Source organism: Rhinopithecus roxellana, chromosome 22 (assembly GCF_007565055.1).
Source record: "Rhinopithecus roxellana isolate Shanxi Qingling chromosome 22, ASM756505v1, whole genome shotgun sequence".
NCBI classification, from domain to species: Eukaryota; Metazoa; Chordata; class Mammalia; order Primates; family Cercopithecidae; genus Rhinopithecus; species Rhinopithecus roxellana.
Window position 1 is genome coordinate 15,045,793 of NC_044570.1, and position 15,496 is coordinate 15,061,288.

At 35.9% G+C, this 15,496-nt stretch overlaps 1 non-coding gene and 1 pseudogene across 1 annotated transcript; one reads left to right on the top strand and one right to left on the bottom strand.

Moving 5' to 3' along the window:
* Positions 1-1,315: 1,315 nt before the first annotated feature.
* The window catches only part of LOC115895684, a 34,851-nt pseudogene continuing 20,670 nt past the window's right edge, over positions 1,316-15,496 (bottom strand).
* LOC115895701 lies at positions 13,882-14,045 on the top strand. Its single transcript, XR_004055843.1, has one exon. It is a non-coding gene; the product is annotated as a U1 spliceosomal RNA (small nuclear RNA).

Sequence of the window (15,496 nt, forward strand, 5' to 3'; positions counted from 1 at the left end):
GAAGAGAAATGTTTTGATGTAATTTTTTAAAACTCTGCTCCCTATATGAGAGCCACCACACTCACCCAGCATGGTCTTTGATATCCCCATCGCTCCCCAGTTGCGGGTCTCATCCACATTCAATCCAAGCTTCAGATAGTCCTCAACTGCAGAGAATATGAACATCCACAAGAGGCCACAACTTGTTTTATCAAGTCTCATCATTGCAGGAAGGGTTTTTTTTGAAGCAAACACAAAAAAACCTTGAAAGCAAATCACTAAGCAATGTTCAGCAATAGTGAAGGCAGTAAGTAATATATGGCCTAATAAAAATGTCTTATTTACCCTCTGACAAAGTACAATCCTTCTTAGTATTTCCCCTGAGAGTGATAAATTCAGCTTGTGTCTTTGTTAAAAAGGAGTCGCTTAACTTCAACTAGGAGACTTTCCAAAAGGTTGAACAATGTCAGAGAAATATTAAGTATCCCATTAGTAGAACTGTAATTTTGTATCCTCCACACACACATTGTAAGTGTTAAATCAGTTATCAAATGCAGATTTGTCTTTTCTCCAAGCTCAGAAGTTCGCCTTTTTTCTTAAAAGTGAACTCTGTCAATGGAAAGCCTTTTTATTCACGGACAGCTCGAATTTAGCTGGATGTGTGACAGACTGTATGAAGAAGCAACTCTTGTACTACTTTTTGCCTAGGGCTGGGAAATGTGATCTATTTTGGGAGAAGTTCATTAATGGCAAAAGAATGATGAGTAGTTACTAGAGTAAATCTAATGATAGGTAGAATGAAAACTAAGAAAAAGGTTAAGCCATGTTGAAAAGAATAAAGAAGTAAAGTAAATAAGAATGCATTGCAAATACATAAGATTCCAATCTTTCCCATCTAATATTGTAGCTTTAGGAAATCATTTTATTTCATGAAGAATACGATGATAATTGCATAAAAATCTGTACATATAAAAATTAGTTTCCCATTTTTTCCAGGAAAAAAATTCAAGTATAAATTCTACAGTAGTCTCATTTTAATTATAATGAAAGTGTTGGCCATCTCATGTATAAAATTTCTAATTTACATATGTAAATCACAGAACCATTTTTAGACAACCATTACAATTTATAAATGTAGGGTGATTTTACTGAGAAAATGTATTCCTCTATGAGTGGATGTGTCCCTTCTCCCACCAACTAATGACACAGCAATACACACTCATCGAATTTTATTAGTAAGTAACACACTGCTACAAACAATAATTCTCTTCTCCGTGTCCGTGATTATGTGTACATGTGTGAGTTGGTTAGAATGCATCTGCCTTATCTCTAAAACTCAAGAGCAAGATGAGCTAGGCTTAGGCTTTCGCTGAAGGTTGACCATGCCTTTGTGCATCAAGTGATCTGACATATCCTCAGATGCAAGAATTTTTGAACCCCTTCCTCAAAGGCTATGGCCGCATTTGTGGCATCTTTTGCACTTGTTACAATGTAAGGATAGTCGCCGTTCTCCCTGCATAAGCTTCACTTCTTCTATAAACACCTGCAATTCGCTAATGCCAGTCTTAGAAACCAGAATCACAAAAGGAAAGCTCTCGGGTTCTTCCACATCTGCGTAATAGATGAACTCTTTCTTCCAGTTACTTAAGTTCTGGAAGCTTTGTGAATCATTGATACTACAAGTAAACAGACGACTGTCAGAACCTCTGTAAAATAACATCCTCAGTCTTTGGAATCTCTCCTGACCTGCCATGTCACAAACCTTCATGGTAGCAAAATGTCCATCCCTTTCAAATCTTGTTAAAAATTCCCCAACTATCGCATGGAACAGCTGAGTATCAAACGTATGAGTTGCATGTCTGTTCATAAACGAACTCCTCCCAACCCCACCGTCTCCAAAGAGAATTACCTTTAAAAATGATGAGTTTCCTGCCACTCTTCATCTGAAGAACTTCAAGAACCCTGAAAAATAAAAAGGTAGCATAACATTCCTTTTTACCTACTTATTCTTCTGTATGAGACTATGAATATCCGCATTTAGTTGAATTAAAACACAGTCCTAGGGAAAAAGTAATAAGACTGGATATTTACTGAACACATAGCTATGTGTGGGCTACTATACTACTATTATTCTCTAAGACAACTAAAAAGGGCTCACTCTTCTCCTTTCTCACATCACAGCTGTCTGTGAAGTTGGCACTTAAGCCTCAATGTGACATCAATGCTCTTGTAATGAACAGTGAATCTATGATAAGCCCCTCTCTGCTCATAGTAAGTCAAGTACAATTGATTAGAGATGGGTAAGAGATGAAAGACTGCGTGTTTCTGATACAGCAAGATTTATACTTTAGGGAGAATGTTGATGACAAATGTAATGGAAGTTACTGTTGAGAGAGCAGGAAGCTTTATAGTTGTATTTGGGCCAAAAAGAAGAGCCAGTTTTTTGCTGTGCATGTTGGTTCACGCCTGTAATCCCGGCACTTTGGGAGGCCAAGATGGTTGGATCAAGAAATCAGGAGTTCTAGACAAACATGAAAAACATTCAGAAACCCTGTTTCTACTAAAAACACAGAAAATAGTCAGATGTGGTCGTGTGTGATTGTAAACCCAGCTACTCAGGAAGCTGAGGCAAGAGAATCCCTTGCCCCAGGGAAGAGGCGGTTGCAGTGAGCCGAGATCGCACCCCTGTACTCCAGCTTGGGCTACACAGTGAGACTCCATCTCAAACCAACAAACAAGCAAACAAAGAAAGCAGGTTTAATCTTTTCACATCGTCCCATAGTCCTTGGAGACTTTCTTTGTTCCTATTAACTCCATTTTCTCTAACCTTTTCTTCATGCTTTATCTCATTAAGTTGACCTTCAGTGACTGATATCCTTTCTTCCACTTAATTGATTTGGCTATTGATAATTGTGTATGCTTCATGCAGTCTTTGTAGTGTGTGTTTTTCAACTACATTATGATATTTAAGTTTTTCTCTTAACTCGTTATTCCAGTTGGCAATTTCCCTAACCTTTTTTTGAAGTTCTTAGGTTCCTGGCATTGGGTTACAACATTCTTTTTTAGCTCAGAAGAGTTTGTTATTACCCAACTTTTGAAGCCTACTTCTGCCAATTCCTCAAACTCATTCTCTAGTCAATTTTGTTTTCTTGCTGGTGAGGACTTGTGGTCTTTTGGAGGAAAAGAGGTATTCTTGTTTTTGGAATTTTCAACTATTTTTGTCCCTTGTGCATTTTTCATACCTTTGATCTTTGATGTTGGTGACCTTTAATTCGGTTTTTGTTTTGTTTTCTGGAAATCCTTTTAGTAGATGTTGATACTATGCCTTTTCCTTATTAGTTTTCTTTCTATCAATCAGGTCCCTCAGTTGCAGGTGTGCTGGACTACGTTGGGGGTCCACTTCTGACAGTTTTTGTCTGAGTACCACTATCAGACGATACAGAAAAGCAAAGATTGCTGCCTGTTCTTTCCTCTGAAAGCTTCGTCCCACAGAAGCACCTGCCAGGTGCCAGCCAGGGTACTCCTGTATGAGGTGTCTGTCGATCCCTGGGGGGAGGAGTCTCCCAGTCAAGAAGCATGGGATTCATAGACCCACTTGATGAGGCAGTCTGTTGGAGATCTTCAGCTGTCTTCAGAACCACAGGCAGGAAGGGTTACGTCTGCTGAATCTGTGCCTCTAGCTGCCCTTTGCCAAAGGTGCTCTGATTCAGGGAGATGGGAGTTCTATGTACAAGCCCCTAACTGGGGCTGCTGCCATTTTTCAGAGATGCCCTGACCAGGCAGGAGGAATCTAGGGAGGCAGTCTGGCTACAGCAGCTTTGATGAGCTGTGGTGACTTCCTAGTGACTTTATTTACACTGTGAAGGGAAAGCCACCTACTCAAGCCTCAGCGTTGGTGGACACCCCTGTCCCCACCAATCTCAAGCATCCCAGGTTAACTTCAGACTACTGGCTGGCAGTGATAATTTCAAGGCAGTGGATTTTAGCTTGCTGGGCTCCTTGGGCGTGACGTTCACTGAACTAGACTGCTTGGCTCCCTGGCTTCACCCCCATTTAAGGGAGTGAACGGTGCCGATTTCTGGCATTTCAGGTGCCACTGGGGCATGGAAACAAACAAACACAGAAACAAACAAACAAATGAAACACTCTTCAAGCTAGGTCACTATCTGCCCAAATGAATTTTTAGTTTTTATTAAAGTGTACATTTTTATGTCCACTTACAATTTTTAACTTTCTACTCTTTTTATATGCCTTGCATGAAAATTTACGTTTGGCACTTTCAATTACATGTTATAATGTAACTTTTAGGCATTTTAACTTCAACGCAAAACGTGTTAAGTTTTTGTTTGTTTCTTTGTTTGCTTTTCCTGTAAATGACAGTAACACTAAACCTTTCCCATGGGTACAAGTGAATGATATATTTACAAATTCATGTACTTAACAATTAGCACTTCAAGGAAGCTGGATTTGCTATAAAGATATTTTGAAAAATGTCTGTTTTGTTCTAGATGTCCCCAGACGATAGATAGAAATTTGGAATCCTCTTTATGGAAGAAGACAGTTAGGTTGAGAAAGTCCTATTCATCCCCAGTGTTTCCTCTAGCTTAGTCCCATTGGTCCTTAGAGGAACTGGACAGCAGGCAGGAAATTCTCCAGTTCCAGGAAATATCCAGGAAAAGGTAGATCTTACCAGATGGCTGAATTAAAGTTGTATATTGGATATTCCAGTTGGAATTGGCACAGGGACTGTCAGAATGGAGCTACATGATGAAGAGAGAGCAACAGAATGAGAGAGATAGAGATTGAGAGAGACAGAGACACACAGAGAGAGAGAGAGAGAGAGAGAGAGAGAGAGAGAGAGAGAGAGAAGAGGGAGCCAGTGTTAGGAAGTGAAATACCTAATACTGGTTGCCAGAGGTGGATTCCTGAGGCTTGAGGGTTTTAGAGCCCTGACCTGAGCCTTCCAGTTCCCTTCAGGTCTGTTGTCCTTCTCACAACATTCTCTTGATGGGTTAAATGAGAGAAAAAAAGATGGGGCAGGTGGCCAGAGACTCTCAGGATCCAGGAGTTACCTTAGGATAAACTGCCATTACCCACAGCTTCCTGGGAAGAAAGGGAGCTTGTGCTCCCAACACTGGTTCCAGTTTTCAGCATCAAATGTAAGCATTATGAAAAGAGGAGAGAAACCTGAAGGATGGCTTGACAGTCAACAGAGAGGTTTACTTTGAATCAAACTGAGAGGGGTGTCTGACCAGGTGTAGTCAGAGCCACACTCTGTAAGCGGACTAAGAGTTTTTCCCAATTCAGTCTCAAAGAGTTTATCAGAGGTTTGGACTCTCTCTTTTTCTCTTTTGTTGTGGTCATCTGACAAAGAGAGTTGTGTTTCTGTTTCTGGAGTTGCAGGCATATCCTCCATGTCTGCTTCTAGATTCCCTACCTTAGTGCTCCTGAAGGCAAAGGAATGTACTTCTTATTGGTAGTCAGAAGAGAAGCGATTCCCTTGAAATTCGTGAGGCTGAAAAGAGAGCTTGAAGTTAAAGTGGCACAGTTTGTTCAGGATGAAGGTGCACCTGCTCTATCACTTTCTAGTCAGGTAGGTGAGCAGCTACTAATTTTGTTTTGGTGTTTGGAGCAGTTATATACCTAGAAGTAAATTCTGTTGTCTGCAAATGCAAATCAGAGAACCTGTATGACTCTATCTGATGTATTTGCCATACACAAATGTAGGCTGACATGCATTATAAACCCTGTGATTTTTAAAAATTATTTTATGGTAATTAATAATGATTACTTGGCACTCTCAAAAACAAGGTTAAATTATTTTGTGTATTGAATATTCACATTTTTTAAAGGAATTCTCTAGGCTTCATAGTTTTAAAATTTACTTTTCTAGTGTCAAAATGTATGGCATTTTATTAAAAATAAAACTGTAACATAGAATTAAAGTTACTGATATTATACATAACTAAATGGCTTAAATTATTCTCCTGAAGTTGTGGAAGTGTTGTTGTTGTTGTTGTTTTAATTATAGCAGCGTATAAAATCTACAGTAACATCTAACACAGCTCTTTATTTTCTCTCTCAAAAAGGAATTGTATTTAATATTTTTCTTTGTGAGATGTTTGCTGTTTATGAGAACAGAATTCTTTTTATACAAGTAGAAGCTGTTTCATAATCTTGATTCTATTGCACCAGTGAATGCTTATTTTTCACAGAAATATAACAACTTGAGCAAGAGTGATCAGTTACTAACAGGAGTATTGAATCTCCAGAGAAGAAAAGATTCAGGGCATAGGGATTAGATTTACAGAAATATAGTTTGTTGTTTGTAATGTATGCCAGTTCAGGTAAGATATTTTCATAATTTTATATCAATGATGTTTTTATTTTTAAAAAGTAAATGAGGAGCACATTTTTATCAAGTTATAAAATGAAAAGTGTCCTAAAGTACAATCAATATTCCATATACATATACATATACACATATTAAAATGCATTGCAAATGTGTGCAACTTTAATGTATTTCATGTATTCTCAGGTTTTTTATGCACTTGTTTCATTTTTCTAGTAATCCTTAAGAATAGATATTCTGTCTGATTGATGTTATCTTTCTCCCTCTCTCTCTCTCTCTTTTTTTTTTTTTTTTTTTTTTTTCTTTTTTTAGATGGAGTGGCCAGGCTGGAGTACAGGGGCAGTATTTCGACTGAATTCAAACTCTGCTTCCTGTGTTCAAGCGATTCCTCAGCCATGGCGTCCAAAGAAGCTGGGACTGTGTATATATTCATTCTTTTGTAGAGGCTGGGTTTCACCATGTTGGTCAAGATGGTCTCCATCTTCCGACCTTGTGACCTGCACACTTTGGGCTCTCAAAGTGCTATGATTACAGACTTGAGTTACTGTGCCCAGCTGATGTTATCTCTTAATGTTGCTTTTTGAAACGTACTGGCTTCCAGGTCATGTCTCACACTATCTAAAAGAGAATTTCTAGAACTTGGAAACGGAATCTATATCCTTAAGGGATCCCAATTATTTGCTTTTCTTGCCAGGTTTCAAAAGGACTTTCATGAGGAACTTAGCATGTATGCATGTTTTGTTTCACTTAAATAAAGGAAAAGATAGTTAGCGATAATGTAAATAAATAATTCACTTAAATTTTTTGGTGATGTTAGCATAAATGAAGAAATGCAATTTTCAGTAAATCTCTCTTAGGGTAGCCTGATTTTTCTTACATCAACCTATTGCACAGTAGTACTAAAGACATGGATATATTGTCAGAAACACACAACAAAAACATCTGTAGTGTTTTCAGTGTTATTGATGTTGATTTTATGAGTAAAAAGGAGGGCAAATTTATTACAGATGCTGTCATCCAATTAGAATATCTGCAATTCAGGTGTGAGTACAACACTTCAAAATTGCTGATTTATGGATATAGTTAAAATTTAATTACTAGTTAATATCTCAGTGATGTTGATAAATATTAGGTCACATTTATATGAATGATCAACTGAGAAAATTAGCAGATCATTTTAAGTAACTTGTTAAATCACAAATATTTTACCATCAAAACTAAGTTCTATGGTCTGACATTCCTGTAATGAAAATGTTATTTGTATTATTAATATTTACCTTAAAGTGGAAATAAATTGTTCTCTTTACTCTTCCTCCTCTGACCATCTCTGTGCTTTGCTTTTCTTAGCCTTGTCTCACTACATCTGAGATGCTGGGATACTTTTAATAGAGGAGGAGCATATGTTATACAAACATAAACATGATATTTATTTTACATTTAAAAGGATCAAACATAGAACTGACACAAAAAATTGTGTTTTACAAGCTGTAAGTTGAGATTTCAGCTACTTATATACAACACATGATTGGTTTATAATATAACCTGTTTAATTTTAATTAACAAGGTTCTGTATACATTTATATATCTTAAGGCATTAGGCAGTGTGTTTTAGGGTTTAGGAGTTTTTGAATTTGAGAAAACTGAGTCAACACACTTATGTACTATAATAGTACACATTGTGTACTATTCCCTGTAAGTCCCCAAGAGTACCCAAAGATGAAACATAGTAATGTTTCTGTGAAGAGAAATAAATATTCCCTTTAAGGTGAAGGGTACATGAATGTAGACTTAAATGGCTTCTCTCAATTAACTATATATTACATCAGAAACTGAGTTACCTACCAAACAAAAAAGTCTTACTTAATTGAGCTTTTTGAATTTTAGATAAATTACTTTGAATCTGCCTTAATTACGACTTTGAAAACACAGTACGGAATAAACAGCCCAGGTGAGATACAAAGCATCATAATAGACAGTAAAAATACAAAGAGTTCTGCCGTCAGTTGTAGGGACTATGTGACTTAGATTTGGAGAGTAAATAGCATCTTGCAGTAGAAAACGGTTGCTTTGTTAAGTTTAAAAAAAAAAAAAAAAAAAAAAGTAGCCACTAGTTACAGATTTACTACTGGCATAACTTGACATTTTAGCAATTATGTGAGATATTCAGTGTGACTTGATAAACCATTAGAGGATCACAAATTAGTAACATCTCACTGGCTATAGCATGGAAAATTTCACAATGGACCACAGTAAGGAAGTATTCAAAATTGCCTGTAGAAAAAGATGTGCGTGCTCTATGTTAGAGAAACTGGCAATGTGGAACATATGTGTTGAGAGAATTACAAGCTCTTTATAAGTTACAATAGGCAGGTATTGGTACTTGGATATTTGAGGCAGTTAAGAGATGTTAACACTGTGTCCCGGGTGTAATTTGATAAATTGAGGGAATAGTAATGCAATTTACTGATAGAAAAAAGAGAACCTATTTGAGCAGATTGCATTTTAGAAGCATATGGGACACCAAATAAAAAATTGTAATGGGGAGTTGGATACACACGTCCAAAATTTGGACTCATCTAAAAGGATCCATGTGTTACTATAGATGTAACAATGACAAAAAGTCATAGAAAGGAATGTCCTAGAATGGAAAAATTTAAAAAAAGTGTTAATGTTAACAAGGTAAATAGTATTAAGTTACCCAAAAACAATCCATAGCCTGTAAATAGTTGGTTTAATAGGTATGTAAGAAGAAGACTCTTGTGTGTGTATGTGTGTGTTTTTTTTGTTTTGTTTTGTTTTGTTTTGTTTTGTTTTGTCTGTTTTTTTGAGTGAGTCCAGGCTGGAAGGCAGGAGTGCAATCTCAGCTCACTGAAATCTCCACCTCCTGCGTACAAGCAATTCTGTGCATCAGCCTTCTGAGTAGCTGGGATTACCAGGGCCCATCACCACGCCTGGCCAGACTGGATTTGAGAAAAATGACAATTTTTTAAAAAACTGTGGTTATGGTAAAAAGAGATCATTAGCCTTCTTCTAGAATTCTGACTTGTGTCATCTGCAGTAAAATAAGCCTAACAATAGCACCACAATTAGTTGCCCAAAGATGCCAGGAGACACAAAGTTTTATTGTTGTAGGATTTTAGAAACAAATCATACTATGTATCTGGAAACTCTCTACACACATGCTCTCTCTCTCTCTCACGCACACAAACACACAATTTTCACTCAATAGACATAATAATAAACTCACTGAAAACCTGATGATAAATGAAAGTTATTATAAATCTGTAGAACAAAACGATTAAAGGCAAGTGACAAAGTTAAATTTTAAACAACTGAAAATATTAGGTTTTGACAATTAAAATTTTCTAATTGTTCTTTGGTCCGCCATCATAAATTTCAAGCAGGTCAATTAATGTTGTACAATTGACATTAAGAGTTCTTATCAATGATATTTAATTCATGCCATTATAAAAATAGTTTGCAGTCATACATTGTTTACTATGTAACTGCACGTGTTTCCTCTAAAGTAAGGCTAAATCACATCTTAGCCTCATCTCATCCAAGAAAGTGATTAAAGTTATACATGTTGGGTTAATGTGAAAAATAGTGGCTGTGGATTAATGTGGGTTTTATGTATGAATTTATTATTCTCCTTATTAAGACAAGCATAAAATGTTTTATTTAATTAACATTAGTCTATTCAATAGGCAGCATTAAACAGATATATATATATATATAATCTGCTCTGTACCAAGCGCTGTTTGAGACAGCAGATAACAATATAGGCAACGATAATACTAATCCAAATTGCACATAAAAAGCTTTGATACTATTGATAATGTGGCAAATGACATGATTCTCACTTTATTATAATTTTTTTTCTTTTTTTTCTGTGTATTTTCTTTAAATTATACTTTAAGTTCTAGGGTACACATGTACAACATACAGGTTTGTTACATATATATACGTGTATCGTGTTGCTGTGCTGCACCCATCAACTCATCATTTACATTAGGTGTATCTCCTAATGCTATCCCTCTCCACTCCCCATTCCCGGTGTGTGATGTTCCCCTTCCTGTGTCCAAGTGTTCTCATTGTTCAATCCCTACTAATAAGTGAGAACAGTTGGGGTTTGATTTTTTGTCCTTGTGATAGTTTGCAGAGAATGATGGTTCCCAGCTGCATACATGTCCCTACAAATGACATGAACTCATCCTTTTTTATGGCTGCATAATACTCCATGGTGTATATGTGCAACATTTTTAAAAATCCAGTCTATCACTGGTGGATAGTCTTTCCTATTGTGAACTGTGCCAAAATAAACATATGTGTGTGTGTGTCTTTACAGCAACATGATTTATAATCCTTTGGGTATATACCCAGCAATGGGATGGCTAGGTCAAATGGTATCTCTAGTTCTAGATCCTGGAGGAATCACCACACTGTCTTCCACCGTAGTTGAACTAATTTACACTCCCACCAACAGTGTAAAAGTGTTCCTATTTCTCCATCTCCTCTCCAGCACCTGTTGTTTCCTGACTTTTTAATGATTGCCATTCTAACTGGTGTGAGATGGTATTTCATTTTTTTTTGATTTGCATTTCTCTGATGGCCAGTGGTGATGAATATTTTTTCAGGTGTCTGTGGGCTGCATAAATATCTTTTTTTGAGAATGTCTGCTCATATTGTTCCTCCAATTTTTAATGTTTTTTTTAATTGTAAATTTGTTTGAATTCTTTGTAGGTTCTGGATATTAGCCCGTTGTCAGGGGAGTAGACTGCAAAAATTTCTCCCCATTCTGTAGCTTGCCTGTTTACTTGGATGGTAGATTCTCTTGCTGTACAGAAGCTCTTTAGTTTCATTAGATCTCATTTGTAAATTTTGGCTTTTGTTGACATTACTTTTGGTGTTTTCGACGTGTAGTCCTTGCCTATGCCTGTGTCCTGAATGGTATTGCCTAGGTTTCTTCTAGGGTTTTTATGGATTTATGTCTAACATTTAAGTCTTTAATCAATCTTGAATTAATATTTGTATAAAATGTAAGGAAGGGATTTAGTTTCAGCTTTCTACGTATGGCTAGCCCTTTTACCCAACACCATTTATTAAATAGGGAATCCTCGTCCCATTTCTTGTTTTAATCAGGTTTGTAAAGATCAGATGGTTGTAGATGTGTGGTATTATTTCTGAGGGCTCTGTTCTGTTCCATTGGTCTGTATCTCTGTTTCGGTACTAGCATCATGCTATTTTGGTTACTGTAGCCTTGCAGTATAGTTTCAATTGAGGTAGCGTGATGCCTCCATCTTTGTCCTTTTGGCTTAGGAGTATCTTGGCAATGTGGACACTTTTTTGGGGTTCCATATGAACTTTAAAGTGGTTTCTTCCAATTCTGTGGAAAAGTCATTGGTAGCTTGATGGGGATGGCATCGAGCTATTTATGACAAACCCACAGGCAATTTCATACTGAATGGGCAAAATCTGGGAGCATTGCCTTTGAAAACTGGCACAAGACAGGGATGCCCTCTCTCACCACTCCTATTCAACATAGCTTTGGAAGTTCTGGCAAGGGCAATCAGGCAGGAGAAAGAAATAAAGGGTACTTAATTAGAAAAAGAGGAAGTAAAATTGTCCCTGTTTGCAGATGATATGATTGTGTATTTAGAAAACCCCATCGTTTCAGCCCAGAATCTCCTTAAGCTGATAAGCAACTTCAGCAAAGTCCCAGGATACAAAATCAATGTGCAAAAATCACAATCTTTCCTATACACCAGTAACAGACAGACAGAGAGGCAAATCATGAGTGAACTCCCATTCACAATTGCTTCAAAGAGAATAAAATACCTAGGAATCCAACTTACAAGGGATGTGAAGGACCTCTTTGAGGAGAACTACAAACTACAGCTCAAGGAATTAAAAGAGGACACAAACAAGTGGAAGAACATTCCCTGCTCATGGATAGGGAGAATCAACGTCCTGAAAATGGCCATACTGCCCAACGCAATTTATAGATTCATTTTATTTCAATTTTTAAGAGAGTATGATAATGAATTATGTACTATAATTGTTACAACAAGCTTACCCATGTTATTCTTAACCTGAAATCATTAGATTATAAAAATTACTTTTTTTCAAACAAAATTCATATTATAAATGCTTCTATAGCAAAAACAAAAATCTTGGCTTCTGAATTGGAGTATAATACGATTATGTTCAGTAAGAGACATGATAAAGGGAGAAAAACTGTTTTATTTATCTGTCGTTGTAATGAATAAAGACAGAAGTCATTTTTGCAGTTTTTAATATTGACTCCTAAGAGGAGTAAACAGTTGGCAGTGTAAATTTGCTGCACTGCAGTCAGCACTGAAACAAAACGACTGGTCATTAGCAAATCAGGAAACTTTGATTGTTGTCATTGAAAATTGCTTTACCAGTCATATGTGTTCCTGTACTATTAGAATTTAAATCAATTTTCTACTGCCAATTTATACCGTTGTTTTGTAATCATGGGATCCTTGCTTTACGTTCTAAACTGTTGTTTCGGAAAAATGAGTGAACAATAATTTTTTTTTTTTTTTTCTTAAAACAGGTAGTCTTCAAAGGATACTCTTCTTTAGTAAAAATAATGAGGAGAGTTGGACATGGTGGAGCACTTCTGCATTCCCAAGCATTTGGAAGGTGGAGGCAGGAGTATTCCTTGAATCTCGGAGTGTGAGGCCTCATTGAGATATGAGCTCGCATCAGGCCACTGGAGTCCAGCCTGGGCCACAGAGCATAATCCTAGGTATAGAATAAAAGACAGTACTATGAAAAGTAATATAGCATTACTGTATTTAATTCACTTGTAATAATGCGTGGATAGTATATTTAGACAAAACAGTTTAAATTTGTAATATGCCAAGAGGTCAGATATTTGAGTCAGGTTGCTAGCTACCTCCTCAACTGGCTAAATCTGTGATATTTTGCAAAGTATTTCTCCTGACTGTAATTGATTTTTTATTTGTGAAATGGATTTCCTAATGTTACCCGCTTAGGAAACTAACTCAAATATTAGTTATATTAACTCAAAAACTTGTCCTGAATGGCACATATGAGGCAGTAAAATATAAGCTACTACTAGATATTAGAAATTATTTTTATCTGCTTATTTTTAAAGCTCATAGTGCACATAATAAAATTCCAGAAGACCTAGAATGGCTGTTAAATACCATAGAACACTCAAAGAGTCAGTAGCAAAAATGAGCATATCAGTGCATAAAATGTATGGTAGCTTTATTTAGTAGTTGTTTCGTTGGTTGCCATAGTGTTTTCTCACAATTTTGTAGAAGCCTGTGTCAGAATTAAGAAATTTGTTATAAAAGAGTAATCATGGATGACTGAAATTAACATTTTAAGCTGATGCTGAAATTTTTAAAAAATTCTATCACATTTATAGTTGTAGTTTAATTTATTAAACTATACATTGTAACAAATTTAAAATGTTTTGTCTAAATATACTATCCACTAGAATTATACTCCTCTTTCTAAGGAAAATCGAAGTCATAAAAGGAAAACGGATACTTCCCTGCCAGAGGAGATGTCATGATCACGATGGTGGCTTTCCCAGGACAAGGCAGATCTATTGAACTCTGGATGTGCTGACCCCTGCGGTTTACCCAAATGGGGGAAACGCAGCTGCATAATTTGTGGAAGTGAAGGACTGTATTTGCATTTTCCTGTGGAAAAATAAAAGAAAAGAAAGAAATTTGACTCATTTAGTGAATATAGGAACTTGAAAGAAGACCATATACTGAAACAATTCAGGGTGCCTTCAAAAATTGGTCTCCTCCAGTAGAAAACAATAAGACATCAAATGGCTATTTCTTAGAAAGATCAAGCAGTGCTAGGATGACAGTTACAAATGCTTGAGAACTTTATCTAGCTAAGGGGCTGGGGGAAAACCCCAAAGGGCGGCAGATAAATCTGGGAGATAGAGAAGTAATTTTTAAATGTATGAGCCCACGTTTATGTATTAATATTGCCCTTAAAATATTTATTTTATTAAAGGGTTAGCGTTGATTTTCTTGGTCTTGAGAAGTCTGTTTCCTTTTGGAAATGACTTGTGCGAAATGGACTAGAAACTATGTACCTAAAATAACTCAGATTTTTTCTGGAATAACAAATCATTTGCACGAGTTGTGAAGATGTTAAAGGTGTCAGCTTTCCTGCATTTATTAAAAGCGTATTCGAAATGAAGAAAATTAAATAGAATGTATAAAGTTACTTTTATAATCAAATTGTCAATCTTTTGAAATAGATATAATCTGCAGCCAGATGACCAAGATGCCTTAGATGAGCATAAGTCCTCTCCAACAGAAGATGCTCCATTATATCCTCTTCCAACGGGCTTTATGTATTAATAGGTAAAATAAGTAAATAAAGTTTTATTTTTATTTTTCAAACTAATTTTGATCTTTACTTATATGGTGTTCCATTATTATTTTCTTACATATTTTGTAACGTATTAGCTGTGACTGCAAATTTAAAAAAAAATTATCTATGACAGCTTTGGCAAGAGGATTAGAGGAAGAATACTTCAAGTAGGATCATGTTTTATTTTGCCCTTCTTATATTTTCTTTGGAATTAAGTACTGCCTTGTCCTAGTTCATAAAAATGTTTGATATTTCAATAAGAGCATCAAGTGACTTATTTACTCTTTCTCAAAATACACAGGCAGTAAAAATTAAAAGTTTTATGGGCTTTAATACATAGTTTACTAAAAAAAAAAAATACTGACCAAAAATACAAATAATAACCATTGATGAGCACTTTCTAAGTTAAAACAAATATTTTTAAAAATATCCTGGGAAGATTAGCCACAACATGTGTAATGGAATTTTCTTTTGTTCTCTCTTCTTTCTTTCTCTTTTCCTTCTTTCCTTTATTCCCTCTCTTTTCGTTCCTTCCCCTCTTTCTTTCCTTCCTTCCTTTCCTTCTTTCTTTCTTCTTTCTTTCTTTTTTCTTTCTTTCATTTCTTCTTTCTTTCTTTCTTCTTTCTTTCTTTCTTTTTTTTTCTTTCTTTCTTCTTTCTTTCTTCTTTTTTCTTCTTTCTTTCGTTCGTTTCTTCTTCTTTCTTTCTTTTTCTTTCTTTCTTCTTTCTTTCTTTCTTCTTGTCTCTTTTCTTTCTTCTT